Source organism: Pinus tabuliformis, chromosome 1_2 (assembly GCF_031772625.1).
Source record: "Pinus tabuliformis cultivar Carrire ecotype Pingquan chromosome 1_2, CPIR1, whole genome shotgun sequence".
Taxonomy (NCBI): domain Eukaryota; kingdom Viridiplantae; phylum Streptophyta; class Pinopsida; order Pinales; family Pinaceae; genus Pinus; species Pinus tabuliformis.
Window position 1 is genome coordinate 318,675,132 of NC_142298.1, and position 6,537 is coordinate 318,681,668.

Here is a 6,537-nt window from a genome sequence, read left to right on the forward strand (position 1 = left end):
AGAGAACTGAACAAAGCCACTAAGAAATACAATTTCCCTTTACCTTTCATTGATCAAGTTTTAGATGGTCTTGCAGGGAAGAAGTTCTTCTCTTTCCTATGGATTCAATGGTTACAATCAGATCCAGATTAGCCCTGAGGACCAAGAAAAAACTACATTCACCTATCCTTGGGGTACCTTTGCTTATGGGGTCCTTCCTTTTGGATTATGTAATGCCCCTGCCACTTTTCAAAGGGAAATTTTGAGCATCTTTGTTGAGTTGGTCCATGACTCTGTAGAGATCTACATGGATGATTTCACTCCCTATGGGTGTGACTTCCTGGAGGCTCTCTCTAACATGGGGAAAGTCCTGAAGAAGTGCATTGAAATGAACCTCTCACTTAGTCTTAAGAAGTGTGAATTCTTAATGAATGCAGGGACTGTCCTTGGCCATTCAATATCTCAGGAGGGAATAAAAGTGGACCTAAACAAAATTTTCATCATAAAAAGGGTCCCTACTCCTCAAAAGAAGAGGGGTGTTAGGAGTTTCTTGGGCTTAGATGGATATTATAGAAGGTTTATCAAGGAATTTAGCAAAGTAACCTCACCATTTTTTGGATTTCTCGACAAGGACTTGGAATTTTGTTGGATAGATAGCCGCCAAGAGGCCCTAGAGATCTTGAAAGACAAATTAACCACTGCACCCATACTTAGAGGCCCAAACTGGACTCTTCCTTTCCATATCCATGCTGATGCATCCGACAAAGTTGTAGGGGAAACTTAGGCCAAATAGATGGTAAGTTACCCTATGCCATTTAGTTCATTAGTAAAAATCTATATAAGGAGGAATTGAACTCCACTGTAACTGAGAAAGAACTCCTAGTTGTTGTACACTCTTTAAAAAAGTTCAAACACTACATCACTAGATACCAAACTTTTGTGCATATTGACCATGCATCTATTAAATACTTGATGAACAAGCCTGATGTGAATGCTATAATCATTAGATGGTTGCTATTGTTACAACAGTTTGATTTAACTATCATTGACAAGGCAGGAAAAGAAAATGTAGTTGTAGATTTTTTGTTTAGACTTGCTTTGCCTGTTGGTGATGAAGGGATGGTTGATGATCAACTTCCAGATGAGCACTTATTTTCTATCTCAGTGCTCTCTCCATGGTTTGCTGACATAGCCAACTACCTAGTTATTGCAAAATTTCCTCCAAATCTGTCATCTAGGGAGAAGAGCATAATTGTAAGGAAGAGCACCCCTTTCACTTGGATTGGGGGCAATCTCTTCAAGTTGGGACCAGATCAAATCTTGAGGAGATGTTGTAGGGAAGATGAATTATTTGACATCCTCTCAGCCTGTCATTATGGGCCCTGTGGAGGTCACTTTGCTTCTAAGAGAACAACTTTCAAAGCTCTACAAGCTGGCTACTACTGACCCACTCTCCACCAAGATGCAAGAAGATATACCAACAAATGTGATCAATGCTAGAGGATGGGGAAACCTACACCCAAGGATGAAATGACCCTACAACCTCAGGTGTCTTTAGAGCCATTTGAAAAGCGGGGCATGGATTTCATTGGGCCAATTGATCCACCATCAAGGCAGAAAAAGTACATCATTGTGTGCACTGATTATTTGACAAAGTGGGTTGAGACAAAGGTTATCAAGGCAACAATAGAGGAGAAAGTGGTTGAGTTCTTAAGGGAGAATGTGTTCTATAAATTTGGGTAACCCAGAGAGATATTCACCGATCAGGGAGTTTAATTCACATCACATCTAATCGAGAATATGTTAAGGCAACATCATATTAAGCACAAAAAATCTATTGCCTATCATCCTTGAGCCAATGGACAAGTAGAGGTCACAAATAGGGAATTAGAGGGCATCCTCACCAAGGTTGTGAGCAACAACAAGAATGATTGGGCAGACAGACTAGTGGAGGCCACTTGGGGCTATAACACAACTTGGAAAACAACTGTTGGTTTTACCCCATATGATTTGGTCTATGGAAAGAGATATCTGCTCTCTATTGAGTTTGAGTACAATAATTTAAGAATGGCAGTCCAATTGGATTTAGATGTCACCAAAGCACAACAGGAGAGGCTACTCCAGTTAAATGGCTTGGATGAATTCAAAATGCAGGCCCTCCTACACACCGAGGTTATCCAATTACAAAGGAAGGTCTAGCATGATAGGAATATCAAGGAAAAAGTTTTTCAAGAAGGGGATTGGGCCTTACTATATGAATCTAGGTTCAAGGATTTCAAAGGAAAATTGATGACAAGATGGTTAGGCCCATACCTGATAGAGAAATGCCATGAAAATGGAGTTGTTCAAATCAGGACCATTGATGAGGAAGGGATTCCCTTTCTTGTCAATGGCTACAGATTGAAGGTATACATAAAGCCTATGTCCAAGGAATAATTCATCAACACCATCAGCAAAGAGGTTAATGTGATTGGAAGTGTCATAGCTTCTAGGTCACAACATTCCTAGATACTATTTTTTTGTGGAAAAAAAGAAAAAAAGAAAAAGATAATAAAAGGCCTGGATGAAAACATTTATGAGGCATCTGAAGCCAACTCTTGGGTTGAAAACATCCTTGAGGTAGCCCAAGAGTAAATCAAAAGAAAAAATAAAATATTGATGGGTGAAAACCTCCCTTGAGGCGCTCAGGACAGTGATATAGGTTGAAAATTTTTATTGAGGCAACTTGTGTGTGTGTGTGTGTGTCTCTCAGGAGAAAAATAAGAAGGAGAATCTCAAGACATGGATCCACAACATGTCCGTTAATATTTTTTTGTCATTTTTGCCATTATAGATTTGGCAATTAGGACATTACTTAATTTGCAAGCGTGAGCTAGATAAATTATGCTTGAATTCTTGAGTTGTGAATTGGTAGGATAATCTTCTGTTTTCAAGTGAATCTGATAACTAGATGGTTGACTGCAATTAGGGTAGTTTTCTTTCTATAGATAACATAATTCTCGTGTTCTTTCATTAATTGAATGAGTAACATTTACAAGTTGACAACATTTACAAGTTAGAGTTGAACATAATTTACTTTCTCTACACTAGGACTAGCTTTTGAATTATGCTTTCAGTAGTTAATCCCCTTTAGTTCAATAGAAGAATGGTCTTGGAGCCCTAATGATCAAATGCCCTAGTTGAGGGTGGAATGAGTAGAATTCCATCTACTGTGTATATAGCACTATCACCTCAAAGTTTGTACGAACCCCAGGTTGATAAATAGAGTTGAGGGGCCTTTGGGAGTTGCAACACTCAGTGCAATACCAGGGCTCACCACACTGCTCAAAAATATAGTAAAAACATTAAAAATTTGGATTTTTAAGAAGCTAATTGGCAAAAAATAATATTTGAATGGGCCTAAGAACTTATAAAAATCCAAAAAAGTAAAAACTTTTAACCATTTGAGAGTGGTTGAGTGCATTTTTCACCAAGAACTTCAGAGGTAGATTATGGGAAAATCGTTGTACCAAATCACAAGCCGTCTTTTCCAAGTAAACGATCTCTCTGATATATTTGTTTTCATTTCTTTTGTTTTGATTTTCACCTTGTATATAGTTTATTGGGAGGGGTTTATCAATTGAAAAATCACCCTCACTGTGCACAGTTCCTCTTCATTGGGATTGCGTACACCAACCGATTTTTTAACACAGAAAAATGAGATTTGTGTGGTTTCTAGAGCTAGAACCGCGCAAATTTTCACTGGTCTTCAAAATCGGTTGCACACAACGTTGAGGGCTTTGAAAAAATCATTAAAATACCCATTTTTTTGCAAAAAAAAATTACTACAACATTTTCTAATGATCTATTTGAAGGTTTTGAGCTACAAAAATGGAGTGGAGAGAGTGTGAACACAAAGAAAAAGATATAGCTTCTTTGAACCATCCAAAAATATTACAGGCTCTAAGAAATTGTGGCTTGCACAAATTTTTTACAAGCCCAGACATGAAGGCCCAACTAGATTTGCTGGAATGGATGGTGAGAAAGTGGAATGTACAGGAAGAGTGCTTCCTAATTAGAAACCATAAACTCACTATAGATGTTGATACCATCTATTTCTTGTCTGGGCTCCCATATCGTGGAGTTGACATTTCTCTCTATCGACATAGACGAGGTGGTGAAATAATTGCCACCTATCTATTTCAAGATTGATTCCAAGGATCTGAACTCAAAGACGAATGTATTGATATCAAAACCATTGAGAGACTCACTTGGAGGGATATTGGTTTCACTGTTGCATAATTATGTGGGAGTGCAACACTTCACTTTCTCACCAAATCTCAGATGCATATCTCCATAGAGTGCATGAAACCTACAATATTCAAATGGTGTGAAGGGGTAGTTTCCAACCTGAAAGGGAAAATAACTAGAGTGAAAACCGACAAACTCAAGAAGTTTGGGTATGGTGCCTTTTTTATCTCATTCGCTCTAGAGAGGACCCCCCTTCTTGGCCCACATGTAGCCATAGATGGAGGAGGACCGCGATATACTCGCATGTTGAAGTGGGTCACATTGATGGCACGCCATAGAGGTGGTGACGGCCCAATTATTCGATATACTCTTGATTTATTTGGATGGTTGGAATGTCAAATTGTTATGATCAAGGACTTTCTATATGCAGGCATGGATTACACAGGTGATCCAGATATTCCACTACCAACTGGAATGCAGTGAGGTGACCTAGGTAAAAACTTCAAATTTTGGTTGGTTTTGAATATTTGATTTTTTTTTTTTGGTTTTTGGCATCCAAAACAAATTGTCCCAAATGATCATGTAGATGTGGGCCCCGTGAGACTAGTAGGACTATGTAGATCTGACAGACACAGTGAGCAGCCAATAGCTCCCGCAGTATAGAACCTTGATGTACCAGAGGCTTTGACTGAGATGGCGCACAAACCTAGAGAGGTTGACCCTAGACATCCCAGATGTTGGGATTGATGACTTGCCTCTCCGCTATCAGAGGCACACCATGGGGGTTCCTAGACTGATTAGTCGCTTGCTACGACAAGTAGTTCATTGTCTGCTACCATGATCATCATGTGCAGTTGCTAGTCTTAGAGCTAGATTTTGTATTTTGATGATGTATCATCATGTTCAGATAATAAAGGCCACGGGGCCTTATGTCTTGGATGACATTTTTGTAAAAACCACACTTTTTATAGACATTTTAATTAATGGAAACTACTACTTTTATCTCACTTTATTTGGTACAATATATCGATAAATATTGTGTTTACTTTCTTATAGATATTACAAATGCCTATTTAACACATAATTAGCTAATGCATTAGTTAATATGTTTAAATTTCTTGGAATGTGTTGATATTTGATGTAATAAAACTCTCTTTCCAAGAGATGAACCCACAAAAACATTCTCAACATTGCAACACTTCTTACCGAATAGACACCATTTAAATGTAATACTATGAGTTGAGAATCTAACCTAATGATTAACCAATGAATACCAAATGAAATGGAGTCAGATAATAGCTCAATAATTGCACTATACTCTATAATGTTATTCGTTGTTCGACCAAGGCATATCCCATGAATAGAAACTTACTCATATGTGGGTGAATAAATGACCGAGGCTGCAAAAGACAAATTCTGAGTACTACGACTAGTGCCATCGAAAAAGCTAATGTAAGTTTGAGGGAACATCAACATCTACAAATCAAGTGTAGCACAAGATAAGCACGAGAAGTAGCAGAAAATCATAAAAAGATGCTAAAAATTATCACACACAAAATATGATACAACAATATATAAATTCTTCATTGAATTATTTAAGCATAATATTTCTTTAGGTAAAGTCCATTTATGGGTTTTCATGAATAAATGTTGTCATAATCAACTAGCTCATAAGCCCCTTTTTTCAGTACACATTTTACAATATAAGGGTCAAGCCATATGGGCTCGAATTTCCCAACACCTAATTTACCATGTTCTTGATCATAAACCAATACTAGGTCACCTTCTGAATATGAGTGAGGTTTTACATTTTGATCAAACTGTGCCTTAACTCATTTCTTATGAGTCTCACTAGCTAATGCAGCATCACGGTGAGTCTCATATAGTCGTGCTAAGTACAAAAAACATTCCTCCTCTGCAAAAGTGGTTGGTAACAATTTGATTTCCAGTTTTAATACGATATTTCACATTCAATAGGTAAGATTGCTTCCAGACCATAAATCAGCTGGAAGGGATTTAAACCAGTCAAATTTTTTGCTTAGGTACAATATGCCCACAAGGATGGAAAAAGAATTAGATGCCAATTTCATTTATGACTTTCGAAAATCCGTTTGATCATGGTGGTCAAAACCTTTTTTACGTTTTCTAATTAGCCATTAGCCTGTGGGTAATATGGATTAGAACTGTCATGATGCAAGCCTAGCTTCACAGTAATTTCGGTCATCATAAAGTTTTGAAAATGGCTATCATGGTATGTGACGATGACTTGTGGAACACTGAACCTAGAAATCACATGATTGGATATGAAAATAGTTGTTGTTTGACAAT